Source organism: Pteronotus mesoamericanus, unplaced genomic scaffold (assembly GCF_021234165.1).
Source record: "Pteronotus mesoamericanus isolate MK-2021 breed Mesoamerican mustached bat unplaced genomic scaffold, CSHL_Meso_final contig_61, whole genome shotgun sequence".
Lineage (NCBI taxonomy): Eukaryota > Metazoa > Chordata > Mammalia > Chiroptera > Mormoopidae > Pteronotus > Pteronotus mesoamericanus.
Window position 1 is genome coordinate 434,097 of NW_026555217.1, and position 17,756 is coordinate 451,852.

At 39.6% G+C, this 17,756-nt stretch overlaps 1 pseudogene; it reads right to left on the bottom strand.

The window, feature by feature from the left end:
* Positions 1 to 317: 317 nt before the first annotated feature.
* Positions 318 to 17,756, bottom strand: part of LOC129076582 (ubiquitin carboxyl-terminal hydrolase 12-like) — a 33,831-nt pseudogene continuing 16,392 nt past the window's right edge.

A 17,756-nucleotide genomic window follows, 5' to 3' on the forward strand; every position in this document is an offset into this window, starting at 1 on the left:
ACAGATTGTGGATCACAAAATTTGATGATTCATTGGAATTGGGCATAAGAGTATCTGAAATAGATATATGAGAATATTTTGTACACATGAGAATACTGTCACTCTTTGTGGCAGACTTTTCTGTCTTAACTCAGTGACTTCAAAAGTGAATGCAGAATCAGGAATCTAGAGAGGTTTCCTGAGGGAAACTGTTATATGAAGAGGAAACCACATAGGAAACGAGACAAACCCAAAGTACAACTGCTCCTGTGATGGTCCTTGTTTCCAAGAACCATGAGCACCCTCTGGTGGTCACACCCCTTCCTGAAGGGAGGTTTTTATCTGGGCTCACACTGACTTCCCCTCCCTGTGTCTCTAGCACAGTAATACAGGACTGTGTCCTCAGCTCTCAGGCTGTCCATTTGCAGGTAGAGTGTGTTCTTGCTGTTTTCTCTGGAGATGGTGAATCGGCCTTTCACAGAGTTGGCATAGTATATGCTACCACTATCCCAATTAATGTATGAGACCCACTTCAGCTCCTTCCCTTGTGCCTGGCAGACCCAGTACATGCTATAGTCATCAACCTTGAATCCAGAAGCTGTGCAGGAGAGTCTCAGAGACCATCCAGGCTGCACTAGGCCTCCCCCAGATTCCACCAGCTGCACATCACACTGGACACCTGCAAACACAAGCACATCATATAAGGAAACTGTCATCCCTCCATAGTTACTCTCAGTCATATCCACTCACATACTCTGTGTATGATGCTCTCCATAAATTACCTCTTAAAATAGCCAGAAGGAAAACTCAGCTGAGCCCAAACTCCATGGTGAGTGGTCTGTGTTCTGTCCTGAACAGGACAGAGAACACCTGGGAATCCTGTGCAGGTTCAGGAAAGGGTCCTATTTGCATGTTTTCTTACTATATAGGGAGCTCAGGGTTTGACACTTGCAGAGAGTGCCACCCCTAGGTGCCGGTCTGAGTGTGTTGGGAAAGGTGGTAATGACAACATTTTAATAACTAAAGAGAGAATCCTGAGCAGGTCTGAGGCATGTAAAAGGGGCCACTAAAGGTGGTAGTGAGCCTAACATCTGGGCCTGTGCCCTCCGCACTGGCCCCCATGGTTCTCCCGAATCTAATCTAGGGCAGAACAGGACATGCTAAGTAATGTTACAATACCCCTTTGCTGTAATGGTAACATGAATGAGCGTCTGTATCTACTGTGTTACCTACACTGCAGGGGTATATGCACCTGTGTTCTCAGAATCTTACTAAGTCTAGGAGGAAATGCATTATGTGTGGCATGATCCTAGATCAGCAAATATAACTAAGATTCACCTAGAATTGTCAGACAATTGCTGGAAAAATCCAAGTGTGTCTGAACATTTCCAGTTGCATGCAATTACAATGTGATTTTCACACAGGGTGAAATTTCCCAGTGACATCTATCTCAGGCCCTATTTCATTCTTAGCTTCACAGAACAGTGAAAAATGTGTGACATCAGCCTGGCTGTAAAAATAACCCCATATAAAGACAGACTTTCATGAACCTCATTTATTTTACTTAAATTAATCATGATGCTCCTTTTACCTAAACACTTGCCTTTACCTTGCAAGGAGGCTCAGAGTCCCTGATTCCTGATGTTGAAAGTTTATAATTCTGGAAGTCATATTTCTATTGTGTAGTAAATCTTTGTTGTATCTTCAGATTCAAATACTTTGTAAAATACACATTTTGATTTTAATTTATGTTTTTTTTTTTTACTTTCTGTGAATTTTAAATGAATATTTCAAATCTGAAACTATTTAAAAATTTGGGTGGAAAGCAATGCATTGACTTTTTCCATCTGCACTTTCTTGTTCACACTGGTCTCTTCCAAGGTCACATGTGCCCTGTTCCATTAATCTGTGTCCATCCCTTCTACAATATCACTTATTATTATTCTTTGTGGGTGTTGACATTTCTCTTCCAAATTCTAGAACACCCTCAATTATATCTGAAAATATAAAATGCATGATGAGGTGGGTTTCTGAAAGTTCATGATAAAGGATTCAGAGAGAATCAGCATTGTACAGGGTCATCACTGTATGTCCAGGCTCATAAGCCCTTGTCTAAGGGTCTAATCTTCTCCATACTATGTTACCAATGGAGACATGAGCCAGGTCATAACTTTCAGAGTCAGAGACACAGTGGATTTTGGTGTGAGGTCAAGCACATCTCATGGGTCTGTGCTTCACGGTCAACCTGCAGTGTCTGATCATCTATTGAGATCCCTAGTACTCCCCTGGAAATACCATTAGCTAAGGGCATCATGAAATGGAGGACAGCTCAGTCCACCCAAACTTAGAGCCATACTTGTTCTTGGGAGGGCCCCCCCTTAGAAGGTGCCCACAGTCAATGCCACATCCCAGACTAATGGCGATGTCCTCTTTGTGGTGGTGAAACAAGTCCAAGGGAGACAAGTGTAGAAGAAAATTTGATGTTTGTGAGCAGTAGAGGGCAGAGCTCATGTTCACTATATAACCTCTGGGCAAGAGTGGGGCATGCCGATTAAGAGCATGTATTTCACTTCAACACAAAGGGTGTCTATTCACTTCATTTTTCTAATCTGTAAATAACAATCTTTAATTTTATTTGTATTCATAAAAATGTTAAGTAATCTTGTTCTGAGTCTTCTGTGTCCCTTTGACTACAAGATGGGATAAATACATAGTAAACTGATCGAGCAGGTATGAATTCTGACACAGCAGTTGAAATATATAGTTCACTAAGCATTACTTGTTTAGGGAAACTTGCTTCTCAAACCAGCATTACCCGGTTCACTGCTTCCTGTAGGAAAATTGAAAGGAAGAGGTTTTCCAGTTACTTGTGTTATCCTACCTGCATGCTCCCCCATGCCTCTATATGCAACCCCTAAGCGAGTATCAGAGTCTGTGCAGTGGAATGTCCTTGTGTCCCTCATGGAGAATGTAAGCACACACTCATGATTCCTGTACACCAGCTCTCACACCTTTATCTACTCCTGTGCACACAACACATTTCAATACCTGTGAAACCAGGACTTCAGAAGTGACATAGATCACAGTAAGTCCATATGATGTGGTGTATTTTATGACCATTCTTAGAGGCTATTGTAAAGAAAATGTGTCCATCCATTGACATGAAGAAATGTAAGTCAGATGTCCATGGCAGTGTTCTGTCTATTTTGAATTCCTTTCATGGCCCTCAAGCTGTTGCAACCACCATAGGATCTTTGATGTTCAGAGAAGAGTAAGAACCTGCTGCTTTTTGGACCCCCTGTGCCCTAGGATGTAATTGACCTGCCCTCAATGAGTCTTGAGAGCCATTTCCTAAGAACATTTTTCTCAAGGGCATTTTTCCCATGGCCTGATATGGTCTCTCTGACTGGTAGGCATGACAATCATTGCTGGCACTGGACTTCTCCATGAGTTGAAGAGAAATACATGGACCTTGAACCTAACAAGGTCTTGCACATGCTTCTCATGTCCTTACACCACAGGGCCACAGGCAGTAACTTCATCAGGAGCACTGTGAAGTCCCCCTACTGCCTCTTGTGTCCTGAGAGTTTCTTCTGATCATATAAAACCGGCTTTACTAAATATTCTGCTTAAACTTCAAGACATTTCAGTAGGGTCAAGCTCCATAGTGTCATCTCTATAATAAACAGGTTTTCACTACCATCTTCCTGACTGATGGCTAGGGCACAGGGCAATGCCCATATGTCTCTCACACCTGAGTACTTTGGTGTTCACACCCTTCAGAGAAAAGAGCCCATGATTTGGCTGACTGAGCTGATTCACTGTTAACTTATACCCCAGAATTTCCCATCATCACAGTGTAGTGGCTTTCCCACAACAGAATTTTCATATACCTAAAAATTCCACCTGAAACCCAAGAAGCATCTTGCTGGTCATTTGGAAGATGTTAAAGGACCAGCATCCATGTGACAACAGGAAATGACAGAACCCTACTTTCTCCAGAGTCAACCATGGAGGAAGAGAGATTCCCTGATCAAGACCACAAGGAGCAGCCCCTTTCATTAGTCAGTTGCCATGGCCCAACATAATTATCTCCATTCTGAAACTAGCCACTTTGGGTATTGCTGTCCTTAAGGAAGTGCTTGAATTTCAGGCCCACGACTGTATGGATATTTTATGTTCAAATTTACTTTTGGTTCTTCAGTCAAAGAAAACTTTCCATGCTAAATAGTCAGCTCATAACTGTCTCTTCCCACACCCCTGTGTATTCATTCCCACACCCCTGCCTTGGGGAATTTCTGCTCTAAAGTTCCAGCCAAAACACAGGTGAACACATGTACCTTTCTCCCATGGCCCCATGTGCACCAGTGCAAGTTGTAGATATATCTTCAGTCATGTTCGAATGTGAATATTAGTGTCCAAACACAGAAAGCAAAATGTCACAGTTGAGTATTCTGAGAACACTGGTTATTACTTAGGCTCTTTTCCAAGGGTGGTCTTCTTAAGGGCTGGGTATGAAGGAGCTTTGGCACTTTTTTCCCTGTGGACTCCATGTCCTCTAAATCCAGCAGCCTTGCAGGAACTGAGCATTCACGTAGTTCCACAGACAGATGAGAGTATCTGTTTTTCATTGTTTGGGGAATGTCACCGGTGGTTCCTAACTAGGAGAGCACTAAGAGAGTTCTCATTTGTACAATGCCATGGATCTGTACTGTATTTATCAAGCGAATGCCAGTTATGTGTGCTCTCATGTTATTTAAGTCACTGCATATTTGTTCTCTCTGTTGTTGTTGCCATTATAATGTATTATCATACTTGGGACCTGTGCCAAGCAAACATCCTTCTAAATTTTTTTTCTCAATAATATGATGAATAAAATAAATCTCTATCATTTCAGTAAGTGGGTCTCACAAACTTTCCAGCATGCAGGCAGAGTGCAATTGGTTATTGTCCAAGATCAATATGGAGAAAAACCATTTGCAAGATCAATCACTGTTTAGTCCTGGGCACCCCCTGGTGTCCTGCATAATCCCTGCAGCCTAGCCCTCCTGTCTTCCACAAAAAGGTTTGTGTCTAGGCTTTTTATGACATCTCCTCACAGTGTGTCTCAGACAGTTATACACAACCAAATCTTTGGATCTCAGGATGCTCAGTTGCAGTACAGTGTTATCTTGGCATGGTCTCTGGAGATGGTGAATTGACCTTTCACAGAGTCTATATGGCAATTTTGATTTCCATAACACCATACATGTGCCTCCCACTGGAGCCCCTTCCTGAAGCTTGGCAGGCCCAGTGCATATGTGATTACCACTGTTGACTCCAGAGGCCATGTAGGAGAGACAGTAGTCCAGCAGGCTGCACCAAGCCTCCACAAGACTCCACAAGATGCACTTCACACTGGATACTTGCAAATACAAAGACATCATGTCAGAGAAATGTCACCTGTCACTGTTCCTCTTATTCATATCCACTCACATACTCAGAGTCTCCCTATGAACTACCTCTTAAAATACCAACATGTAAAGCCCAGGTGAGCCCAAATATCATGGTGTGTGATCTGTGTTCTGTCTTGCTCAGGGACTGGGAACGCCTGGGAATCCCATCTTGGGATCATGTCCTAGAGCTTCAAGGTTAGGTATGAGCTGCTTTCCATGAGTAGAGGGACCTTATTTGCATGTCTTCTACTATGGGGTTGGAGGATGATACTAAAGACGTGGTACAAGTTTGGGACTTATGTAAAAGGCTCATGTCTATTAACAGTTATGTCCTAGCCTTAGAAAGCTTGGCTCAGTTGAGAGGAGCATCATTCTGAACCAAACAATTGTAGGCTTTATCCCACATCTGGATTCATATGATTCCTGGTCCAGGTGTGTACAAGAATCAACCAGTCAATTTCAACCCCTCTCTCTCTCTCTCTCCCCCTCTCTGTCATGTTTTTCCTACTTGACTTCAATGAAGAATATCTTCTGAGAATATTAAAAAAAATAAATGAAAAATAAAAGCATTATTTCCTACATTTTGTCCTGTGCCTGCTCAACTGAGCCAGCTGCTTCAGGTGTTTGGTACATGATCTAGGAGCATACATAGTCATAAATGGAGAAGGCGTTAAAATTAGAGATGCATTTGAGAGTCATCAGTAATGATCACGCCAAGAGAAGTCACCCATCATGACCAGAGCAAGAATTAAAACTGCATGATCTTTGTGTTTAGGAGACAATAAAGTCCATCTCTGACCATTTCCCCTACGATGTGATCAGAATATGAACAAAGAACAGAGAATGGCTGTGGAGCATATAGAGTCAGTGTTGGAGCATCTGTGTGGGCATGGGTAGACAGAAGGATGAACTCCACAGAGAAAAAGACAGTGCTGTTGGTCATGTTCCTTCAGGGGGTGTTAGTGCTGAATGTACATCAGTCTCATTGCCTCATTTTGTTTTTATTCTCTAGACTCTGTGGTATGTTCAAAACCGTATTTAAACAATGTGGGGTCAGAAGATTCCAGCTGGTGTGAATTGAATGCTGTCCTGAAAACCAAAGGGTGGCTTGTTTGATTCCCAATCAGGACACATGCCTGGGATGCAGGTCAGGTCTCTAGTAGGGGGTGTACAAGAGGTGTTGGGAGCTGACCAAATCCAACACTTGGCATAGTCAGGATGAATGAGGTGCAACTGCATAGCAGAACTAGCCATGGCTAGATCTCTCAGTCATTCTTCCTTGCATGCCTGCTATTATTGATGGTTGGTGGTGGGGTTTTATGGCACTTGTATCCTTCTGCTAAAAACTCACACAATTCTTCTGATACTGCCCAGAAAGAATTATTAATTGCAGAACAAAAGCCTATGACACACCTCGCTGTTTCTCACTTCCCCTGTCAGGAAAGTTAATATTAGACATTGGGCTGGCCAGCTGCCAGAAAAGTGGATAAAAGTTCTATTGAGAATTCCCCTTGGTGGTCACCTCTCAGAATTATGGAGACCACAGCCCCTCCGATACCCTGGACAGGAGTATGGATTAATGGAGACATATGGGTGAAAAGGCCAAGGAAGTTAGTTAAGTATTATGATTTAAGTGCTTGGGAACAAATACATAGAAATCCTCCTCTTTGTGTATGGTTTAAAGCTAAACCTCCACAGGACAGCCACTAGGACTGCTGAACCCTCTATGACCTTGGTTGGTTCTAAAGACTGCACATGACGCAGGGGCGGCACTTAAACAATACAGACAAGATGTCAACTCTCTTCCCAGACGGGTAGCCACTGAAGGCTTAAAGATAACCTTTATAGAATAACTGCTGTCTATTGAATTTTCTTAACCTTTGTTAATTTTTGAGAATTATTGATAGACATTTTGTAGGAGCTAATATCCTGTACTTCTCGCTCTATTTTAATGTCTGAATAGCCCTCTTGTTCAGAATAACTTTTGACTAGTACTATTATACTTGTAAACAATGGTACTTTTCCAATCAAAGTAACTTTTACTAAAAATGATTGTTTTTAAGTTTCCCTGTACTATGCTATGCTATTTTTTGTAATAATCCTTGATGTAATCATACCATGCATCAGTTCCTTGGTTTATCCCTATAAAAATAAAGTTTATGAGCTTAAAGGCTGTCAGTCCAGACTCACAAGTCTAGCTGTCCTCTTGCACCTAACCCTACTACCCCCCTCCATTTCTTTGCCAAGCCGTCTCTCCTTCAGGGACCCTGAGACACGCCGAGGCTGGACCCTGACAGAGAGGCAACTGCGCATTGATATTGTCCTCTCCTTCTTCCTTCCTTCTCTTCTATCTAAAGATAAATAAACTATTTTTTTTAAAAGTGGGGATCAGAAGAAATACAGTCATCACTAGATCTGTTTAGGTAGAAGTGTAGGTAGAAATTGGGTAAGTGTTTTTAAATTATAGAAATTTCATTATGAAAATCCTTGATATAAATCACTAATACAGAATAACAGAAATTACATGAAATCATAACTGAGAAGAAGGGAATCATTTTTCATGTACTTTTTTATAAGATTTTCATTTTACAATGAAAATCTTACATTTTCATTGTAATCAATCATCCATATATTACAAAATGAGTAAATCATTTAAACTTCTCCGTCCTTGGACTGGTGGATTTAACTTTAAATAAACCTGGTCAGCCTCAGCAGTTCCACCTTATTTTCACCATCAACATCTGTGGATATGTAGTCATATGATGTAGTTCTAATCAGGCATCCAAGAGACAGTCTCATCCCCTATTAATCAGAAGTAAATTTGACAAGTTTTGCCTCCTAACATTTTGTCCATTTTGATGCCTGCACATGGCCCTAGAGAATGCTTTTTCCACATGAGATGGACATCATCTGTACATCATGATTACCAGCACATGCTAGTAAGGAAATTTATATTATTCGCAGACCCTGACCCTAAACCCTTCTGTGCTCTTATGTTTACTCTCTCGTGTTTCCTTGTCTCAGACCCATGTAAATGGATCCATGTTAATCAGTGTGTTCCTGCCATTTGTTTTCCTCAACATCACCTATCCTCTGTGAACATTAACATACTGATGTAATGGAGTCACCTGTACATTCCTACTAGTTAACCCCTTTCAATAAAAGCCTTTGGAAACAGGAGCTCAGGGTCATCTCCACTAGAGGGAAGAGTTGCCCCTTCCTCTGGCAGAGAGGTGTCTGGAACAATTCATTATTTTCCCTATCTGTGATGACTCTCAGGATGAGCTCTGTGGGATTCAAAGTCCATGCTCACTCCCTCAGCTGGCCCTCGGACAGGGACCCTCAGATCCAGAGTCCGACATCCATGCCATAGCTCCTTCAGCTGGTATCCCTCCCACTTGACAAATTATTGAAAATATTACTGCGTGGGCTGGGCTAGCATGGTCCTCCCCATGATGGAAAGTGGGAGTGAAGGCAAAGGTAACACTTAGGCAAGGACTGATAGATGCCATCGGCCTGCTGAGTGTAGAGTGACTAGATTAACAACTAAAGGAGATAGTCACAGGCAATAGATTCCTGGAAGTCTCAAACAGACTATCTGAGGTCACACAGGGTCAACATCTGACATCAACAGTAGCAGATCCAGAAAGAAAAACACAGCAGTATCCTACCACAAAAGTCCATACCACAAAGTCAGGAAATCAAGACAGATCAATTTAAGAAGCAGAAGCAAACAAGAAGAGTCTCATAAATGATGTGAATACAAAGAAGCACCCCCCCATCAAAAGAAAAAAAGAATCCTATAAAAAAAGAACTAAATGAAAGAGAGGCAAGTAGACAATCAGATATTGAGTTCAAAACAACAGTTCTAAGAAAGCTCAGTGAGCTCAGAGAGAATTAAAAAAAAAAAAACTAAAGGGAAAATATGAGTAACTTACTACAAACTATATCAGCATGAAAAAGGACACAGTAACTATCAAAAAGAGGTCAGAGGAAATGAAGAACACAATTTATGAGTTGAAGAACACAGTAGAAGGACACAAAAGCAGTCTAGATGAAGCAGAAAACCGAATAAGCAAGGGGCAAGATAAGGCAGAAAAAAGTACCCAGGAAGAGCAAGAAAATGAACAACAATTATAAAAAAGAGGCAATTAAGGAAATTAAGGACAACATGAAACATAATAATATCAATTTAATAGGGATACCAGAAGGAGAAGAAGAGGAGCAAGGGATAGAGAAACTCTTTGAAAAAGTAATGATGGAAAACTTCCCTAATTGGAGGAAAGAAAAGTCACACAGGTCCAGGAAGCACAGAGGGTCCCTGTGAGTTCCACTCCAAGACACATCATCATTAAAATGGCAAATATCAAAGACAAACACAGAATTCTAAAGGCAGCAAAAAGAAATATGTAGTAGTATGCAAGGGAGCCCCATTATGGCTAACAGCTGACTTCTCAACAGAAACACTGCAAGCCAAAATGGAATAGCAAGAAATATTCCAAGTCATGAAAAGCAAAGCCTTCCAAACAAGATTGCTCTGCCCAGCAAGGTTCTCAATTAAAATGAACATGAAATAATGAGTTTCCCAGACAAAAGAAGGCTAAATGTATACACCTCCACCAAACCAGCATTGCAAGATATGCTAAAAGGTCTGCTTTAAGATGAAGAAAAAGAGCCTGTGAATAACCAGTTCCTTTCACAGTCACCAATACTTGATCTTACCAATATTTTTAATACTTATTAATCTGATTGTGACAATAATGTGTTATTTTAATTGTCACTTTATTATTTGTAGAAATAAACCTGTTTTTATATATTTTTTGATTATTTCTATTATTTTAAAAAATCTTTAAATAATTTTTGGTCTTCCTTATCCTTTTTTTTTAATTAAATGTTTGCAGAAATTTTCTCTAAAATAAAACCTAAAAACTATTCCTTTTTTAGGTGTGTTGCAAATACTTTACTAGCCTATTACTTATTCTTTGACTTTTTAATATGTATAATACTGTATAGTCTTAAATGTTTAATATAGTCATATTGTAAATATTTTGCTTCGAGGTTTGAATATTTTACTTCATGGTAAGAGAAGCATTATTTTGTATTTTATCATAGAACTCCTTAGATTTTACATATAGGTTTTTAACTCACCTGAATTTATTTTTATAATGTTGAAATTGGGCTCTATATTTGTTTTATTTCAAGTAATAGTGGTCCATGCACCTTAATTCGTTGAATAAGCCTTATTTTCCCCAATTATTTAAAATATAAATTTAATCATATATTACATTGTTAGACAGATATATACATTTGTTTCTAGAATGCTCATCTTATTTCATTGATCTATTGATTGTTTATGAGCCATATTGTTTATGTGTCATATTGTTTTAACTGCTGAGACTTTATAATTGATTTTATTATATATATATATATATAATATATATATAATGGATTTTTACATTTCAAAAATAAATAAGATCAATCTGAATTTTAAAAAAGGAAAAAAAGTCAAATTCCTACTTTTTGCAACAATATGGATAAAACCGGAGAATACTATTATAAGTGAAGTAAGCCAGTAAGTGAAAGAAAAATACCGTATGATCTGACCTATAAGTGGAATCTATTCAACAAAATAAACAAATGAACAGAATAAACCACAAGTATGGAAACGTGGAACAGACCAAACATGACCAGAGAGGATGGGGAAAGAGGACAATAGTGGAAAGAAGTGGAAGGGAGTAGACAAAGAACATGTATGAATGATCCATGGACATGGACAGCAGAGTGGGATGGGTGGAGGAGGGAAAAGGGGAGAAAATTGAGGCAAGTGTAATAGAAAAAAAACATTTTAGAAAAAAGAAGAAATTACTGTGTGGGATATCTAAGAGTTTCCTGCTTATGTGTTCCTATAGAATATTTATGGTGTTGTGACATACATTTAAGTCTTTTATCCATCTCCAGTTTATTTTTTGTGTATTCTGTAAATTTGTGGCCAGATTTCAATTTTTTGCATGTACACATCAGCTCTACCAACATGTTTTGCTGATGAGTTAATTTTTACTCTATTTTTTTTCTTTTTGCCTCTACCCCCTTGGTGGAACATTAATTGACCTTAGAGCAAAGGGATTATTTCTGGGCTCTCTCTTCTCTTCCATTGATCTATATTTCTGTTCTTAATCCAACATCAGACTATTTTGCTTATAGTGATCTCATAATATAGTTTTGTGTCACACATTGTGATCCCTCACACTTTGTTCTTTTTTCTCAAAATTGTTGTGGCTATTCATGGTCATTTATGGTTCCGTATAAATTTTTAAAATGTTTGTTCTATGTGAAATATGTTATTATGGTTTTAATGGAGATTGCATTGAATCTATAAATGACTTTGGGTAGTATGGACATTTTGATGCTGTTAATTCTTCCAATCGATGAAAATGGTATATCAGAATATCCTTCCATTTATTAGTGTCTTCCTCAATTTCTTTCTTCAGTCCTGTATAGTTTTCTGCATAAAAGTCTTTTATTTACTTGGTTAATTTTATTCCTAAGTACTTTATTTTTCTTGATGCTATAGAAAAGGGGACGTTTTTTCCTAATTTCTGCTTCTGAAATTTCATTGTTGGTGTACAAAACTGTCTTCAGTTTCTGAATATTGAGTTTGTATCCCACTGTTTGTCAAATTAATGTATTATGTCGAGTAGTTTTTTGGTGGCATCTATGGGGTTTTCTATATATATTATCATGTCATCTGCAAGTAATTATAATTTTACTTTCTCCTTTCCAATTTGTATGCCTTTTCTTTCTTTTTCTTTTCTGATCACTGTGGCTAGTACTTCCAATATTATGTTGAATAGGCTTGGTGAAAGTGGACATCCTTGTCTTGTTCCCGATCTTAATGAGAAAGGTTTTAGTTCTTGCCCATTGAGTATGATGTTCATTGTAAGTTTTTCATATATGGCCTTTATTATGTTGAGGTATGCCCCCTTTTTTCCCCCTTTACTGAGTGTTTTTTTCATGAATGGTGTTGTACCTTATCAAAGGTATTTCCTGCACCTATTGTTATGATCAAGTGTTTTGTCTTTTCTTTTGTTTATGTGATTTATTGCATTTATTAATTTGCAAATATTGAAACACCTTTGCATATCTGGAGTTAATCCCACTTGATCATGATGTATGATATTTTTAATGCATTGCTTGGTGTGGTTTGTCAACATTTTGTTGAGGATTTTAGCATCCATCTCTATCAGTGATATTGGCCTGCATACAGATTTCTTTCTTTGCTATGTCTTTATCTGGTTTTGGAATTAGGATAATGCTGGACTCTTCTTGGGTTTTTTGGAATAGTCTGAGAAGGAGAGAGGTTAGAGCTTCCTTATGTATTTTGGAAAATTCTCCTGTGAAACTATCTGGCCAAGGGCTTTGTCTGCTGGGATTTTTTTTTTTTTCTGCTTTAATTTCACCAGCTGTTATTGGTCTGTTCAGGCTTCCTGATTCTTCTTCATTCAATGTTGGAAGGTTATATTTTTCTAGAAATGTGTTCATTTCACCCAGGTTTTCAGATTTCTTGGCATATAATTTGTCATAGCAATTTCTTACAATCTTTTTTTTATTTCTGTGGTATCTGTTGTTATTTCTCCTCTATCATTTCTGATATTATTTATTTGTATCCTCCCTTTTTTTTCTTGATAACTCTGCATAAATCTTGCTGATTTTGTTTATCTTTTCAGAGAACAAGCTCCTGGATAGATTGATTCTTTGAATTGTTCTTTTAGTCGCTATGTCATTTTATTCTACTCTGACCTCATTTCCTTCCTTCTTCTAGCTCTGGGTTTTGTTTGTTGTTTCTCCAGTTCTTGAAGCTGGAAGGTTAGGTCATTTATTTGAAATGTTTCTGTCTTTATTAGGTGGCCTTTATTATTGTTGTGAACTTCTCTCGGGACTTCCTTCACTGTGTCCCATAGATTTTGTATTGTTGTGTATCCATTTTCATTTGTTTTCAGAAACTTATTTTATTTCTTCTTTGATCTCATTATTGATCCATCCATTGTTTAATAGCATGCTATTCAGTCTCCATGAGATTTAATGTTTTTCAGTTTTTTCCTTGAGGTTGTTTTCTAGTTTCATGTCTTTGTGGTCTGAGAAAATTCTAGTTATGTTTTCAGTTTTCCTGAATTTTTTAGGCCTTTTTTGTGTTCTATTATGTGGTCTATCTTTGAAAATGTTCCACGTGAATTGGAAAAAAAATTTGTATTTTGCTTCTTTGGGATGAAAGATTCTATATATGTCAGTTAAGTCCATTTGATTTAATGTGTCATTCAGTTCCACAATATCCTTGTTGATATTTTGTTTAGAAGATCTATCCAATTTTGCCAGGTGGTTGTTTAAATCCTTCACCATCAGTGTGTTACTGTCTATATCTCTCTTAAAGCCCCCCAAGATTGTCCTTATATATTTGGGTGTTCCTTAATTGGTTCATAAAGGTTTACAATGTTTATGCCTTTTTAATTGATTCTTCCTTTGAGTATTAATGAGTGTCCTTTTGGGTCTCTTTTTATTGCCTTTGTTTGGAAATCCATTTTGTCTGATATAATTATTGCTACCACAGAATTTTTTTTTCCCTGTCTATTTGTTTGGAATATTTTTTCCATCTCTTTACTTTCAGTCAGGGTAGGTCTTTCATTTTGAGGTGGGTCTCTTGTAGACAACATATATGTGGACCATGCTTTTTATCCATTCAGTTATCCTATGTCTTTTAATTGGGGCATTTAATCTATTTACATTTAAAGTTATTATTGATGAGTACTTTTTTTCCTTTGTACCTGTGTTCCTCTATTTTTTTCCACAACATAGTCATCAAACAACAACCAAAAGTCATGACTCTTCACTATAGCAATGCAACGGCTTTGATCAGGATCACTTCCACAGTGAACCACTACAGCAACAAGGCTGTAAATTCTGTCAGGATTGGTTGCATCACGTGAAGCGATAAAGAGACAAAGTTCTAAAGGGAAAACTACCTGGTAAGAAAGTTTTGTGTAGCGATGAAGTTGATCCATATACTTAAATCTCTGCAGGTGTAGAGCTAGAATCATGAACAGTGTGTTAACTTTCAAATGTGTGTGTGTTTCCTGTTTTCTGTGACATTATTAAAAGTAGTATTTGTATGCACAGTATAGAGTGTCTGTGTTATTAAATCCCCTTAAACAGTGAGTACTTGACACATTTTGTTCCACCTCAACAGAAAGGTCTAAAAAATATTCATCTTTGCTACTTATAGTTTCACAAACAAGACATCTGGTTTCATATGTTAATGTTTCTTGAAAAACCTCATGAACCCAAGTTGGTTCTGGTGTGCTGTTGTTATTTTCACTGTCAATCTTACCATTAGGTAGATGGCCATTTTTTTTGTCCTACTTTCTCTCTTGTAAAATGTCAGCAATTGTATTTAGTAAGTAATTTAAGAACTCATGGACATCCTGTTGCATATAATTGTCAAAAAGCTCATTTTCTTTCTATAATATCGTTATAGACTTATCGGGAAGTATTACTCCAACGTTTTTCTTCTGCTTGGCTATGCTATGGAACAGATCTGCTAAGCACATAAGAAGGTACTCCATCTTCCTAGGTTGACTCTTGTATGCTAGAGAATTTTCCCAAATGGATGACAAAAATAAAGTACTCAAAGAACTGAATTGCAGTAACAGGTATTTCCAAAATTGTCTAATCGACAATAGTGTTCATTGACTGGAAATTGTTCAAGAATATTCACAGGGTGTTGGAAGGTCTAACATGTCTTTTATTCAAGCATGGATGATCCATACACACTGCAAGTTGTGTGTCACACTTATGTCACCTGCTCCCTCTCTTTGGCACCCAGTGTGGGCCCTTGCATTCCCCCAGCATGACTATGTGCCACCCACTCACAGTTAGAAGTCCCTATTCCTTATGTACTAGCATGAACAAAGCTGTCCTCAGGCCAAAAAGCTAAGTAACATAGCAGTAGCTGCACATGTGAGCCAACTTCATGTTATGGGAATCATTTACTGGAACAAAACTCAAGGCTGTGAGATCCAGTCTCATGGCTATGAGAACACTGCTTTATCAGACCTATTCAAGGTTGTGAGAAACTGCTCCCCTCAGTTACCCAGACACCTGGGTGAGGAAGCCATACTGCTTCTACTTACCCTACACATATTTCTTGCCAGGTCCTTGAGCTCTGTGAAGACATAGCTCCTCTCACTGAGGAACAAGGCCCCACAGGAAATTATCCTCATTCAGAACCCACCTTTGAGTGACATAAAGTCCACCAGAACCAGTTCTGAGCTTTAATAAACAAAAGTCTTATTCCTGTGATCAGAGTGTCTCCAAAATACAGCAATGGAATTAATTGAAAAAAAAATCCCTGTCTCCAGCTCCTTAACATTCAGGTATAAAGAAGCTCTATAAATATTCCCACTGACCGTGGTTATCTTGTCTTACTGAGTTTGGTAAGTGCTCCCATAGAATAAGGTATTTATGATCACCTCACGTGCCTGTAACCCTTATTTTAGATTTTTTTTTAATGAAAAAGAGGAAGACCCAGGCCCTCAAAGGAAACCCCTCCCTAACTCCCTCTATGCCTACTCCTTGAGAGCAGCCCTGAGATGGCAGGTTCTAGGTGTCCTCTGTTGCTCAGCCCATGCCCTGCTGGGAAAGGTCCTGTCTCGTCTCAGAGGGAAAGGACCTCTCAGCTTCTGCATTCCTGAATTAAAAGCTGCACCTTGACTTCAGGATGCTCCCACGTGGACTCCATCTGTTTAGGTTGTTCAGGATAGAGAGAATTGAGCTTACTAAACCCCAGTGACCCTCCGGGGAACCCCTTTCATGGAGCTACCAGGTGTACTGACTTAGCTGTCCTCATGAGTCCAAAAACTCTTGGGGGCTTTGGGGAACTCCGATGTCCTTATGGTCATCTGCTGGAAGGTCCTATCTGTGTATCCATATATGTGGCCATAATTCCCAGTTCACTTCTACTGCTCAATAAACCACATACACACTGAGATGATTTTCATGGTCATGACTCTGAGTCTTCCTTCTCTCTTGTTGAGGCTACACGGTGGCCCAAACCAAATTGTTTACCTACTTGATGACAGAAGAAAAACAAGCACAATTGACATAAAGAATGGAGAGTGCCCACACTTCTGGTTTCCTGTTCTCCTAGCACCTGAAATCTGCTGAGAACACGATGAGAAGGGTTCTGGTTTGCCCTGGGGATGACCAAGCCAGGGGACCCATGTCCAGTCAGTGTAGTGAATACTGACCTGACATGCTGAAGGTCACCCTGAACTACAGTACACAGGTCCCCATTCTCAGAGCTCACAGTCAAGAGCCCTGAAGGCAGAGACATGGAGGACACTAGACAGTTTTCTCCTTAGGAGCAGAAGTAGGTGCTGATTCAGGAACAGAGGGCCCTGAAAAGTGGTCCTGGGTTGTGAGAATCTATAGGTCAGTGTCAGTGTTATTTTTCACTGTGCCCCCTGTTGTCGTGAGCACCCCTGATGTCCTGAATTTCCCCTGGATTCCAGAGTGCCCCCTGAAGTTCAGCCCTCCTGTATCCCATAGGGCGGTTTGTGTCTGAGTTCTCCTGATTTCCCCTCACTCTGTCTCTTTTGCAGTAATACTCAGCCATGTCCTCAGTGGTCACAGAGCTTAACTGCAGGAAGAACTAGTTCTTGGATGTGTCTCTGGAGATGAAGGTGCTGCTCTTGATGGATGTGTTGTAGTAAGTTCTTCCATCATAACTTATGCACCCCATCCACTCCAACCCCTTCCTTAGGGGCTGGAAGAGCCAGCACCAGCAGTCATTTTGGGTATGGAGTAACCAGAGATGGCGCTTGTGAGAGAGAGTGTCTGTGAGGGCTTCACCAACCCTGGGTCAGACTCCCACAACTGCACCTGTTATAGGACACCTGGACAAGGAACATTAGTCCTTCTCAGCCATGTGCAGTCACCACCATCCCACAGACCCATTTCTGACATCTGAGACACTTACCATGGGGCAAAGTAGTAGCCCCATCAGGCTCAACTTATTCTAGAGCACAACTCTGCCTTCTCCGGAGACTCAGCCTCGTGTGAGGGGAGAGCTGTGAGCCCTCACAGCCCAACGGAAGATTTACCTTGAGTTGGGAGAGAAAATTGAATGTGGAGGACTCTTGTCTCACAAGTGGGGAGGAACTGAGGTCACTGCCGCATGTCCTTCTGGGTCCTGAGCGCCTTTATTCTTTCAGACTTGGTGGCATGGGTGAGGTATGGGAGAGTAGTTGGGTTTTCAGGTGCTTTTGAATCATGTCGATGGACAGCTCTTCT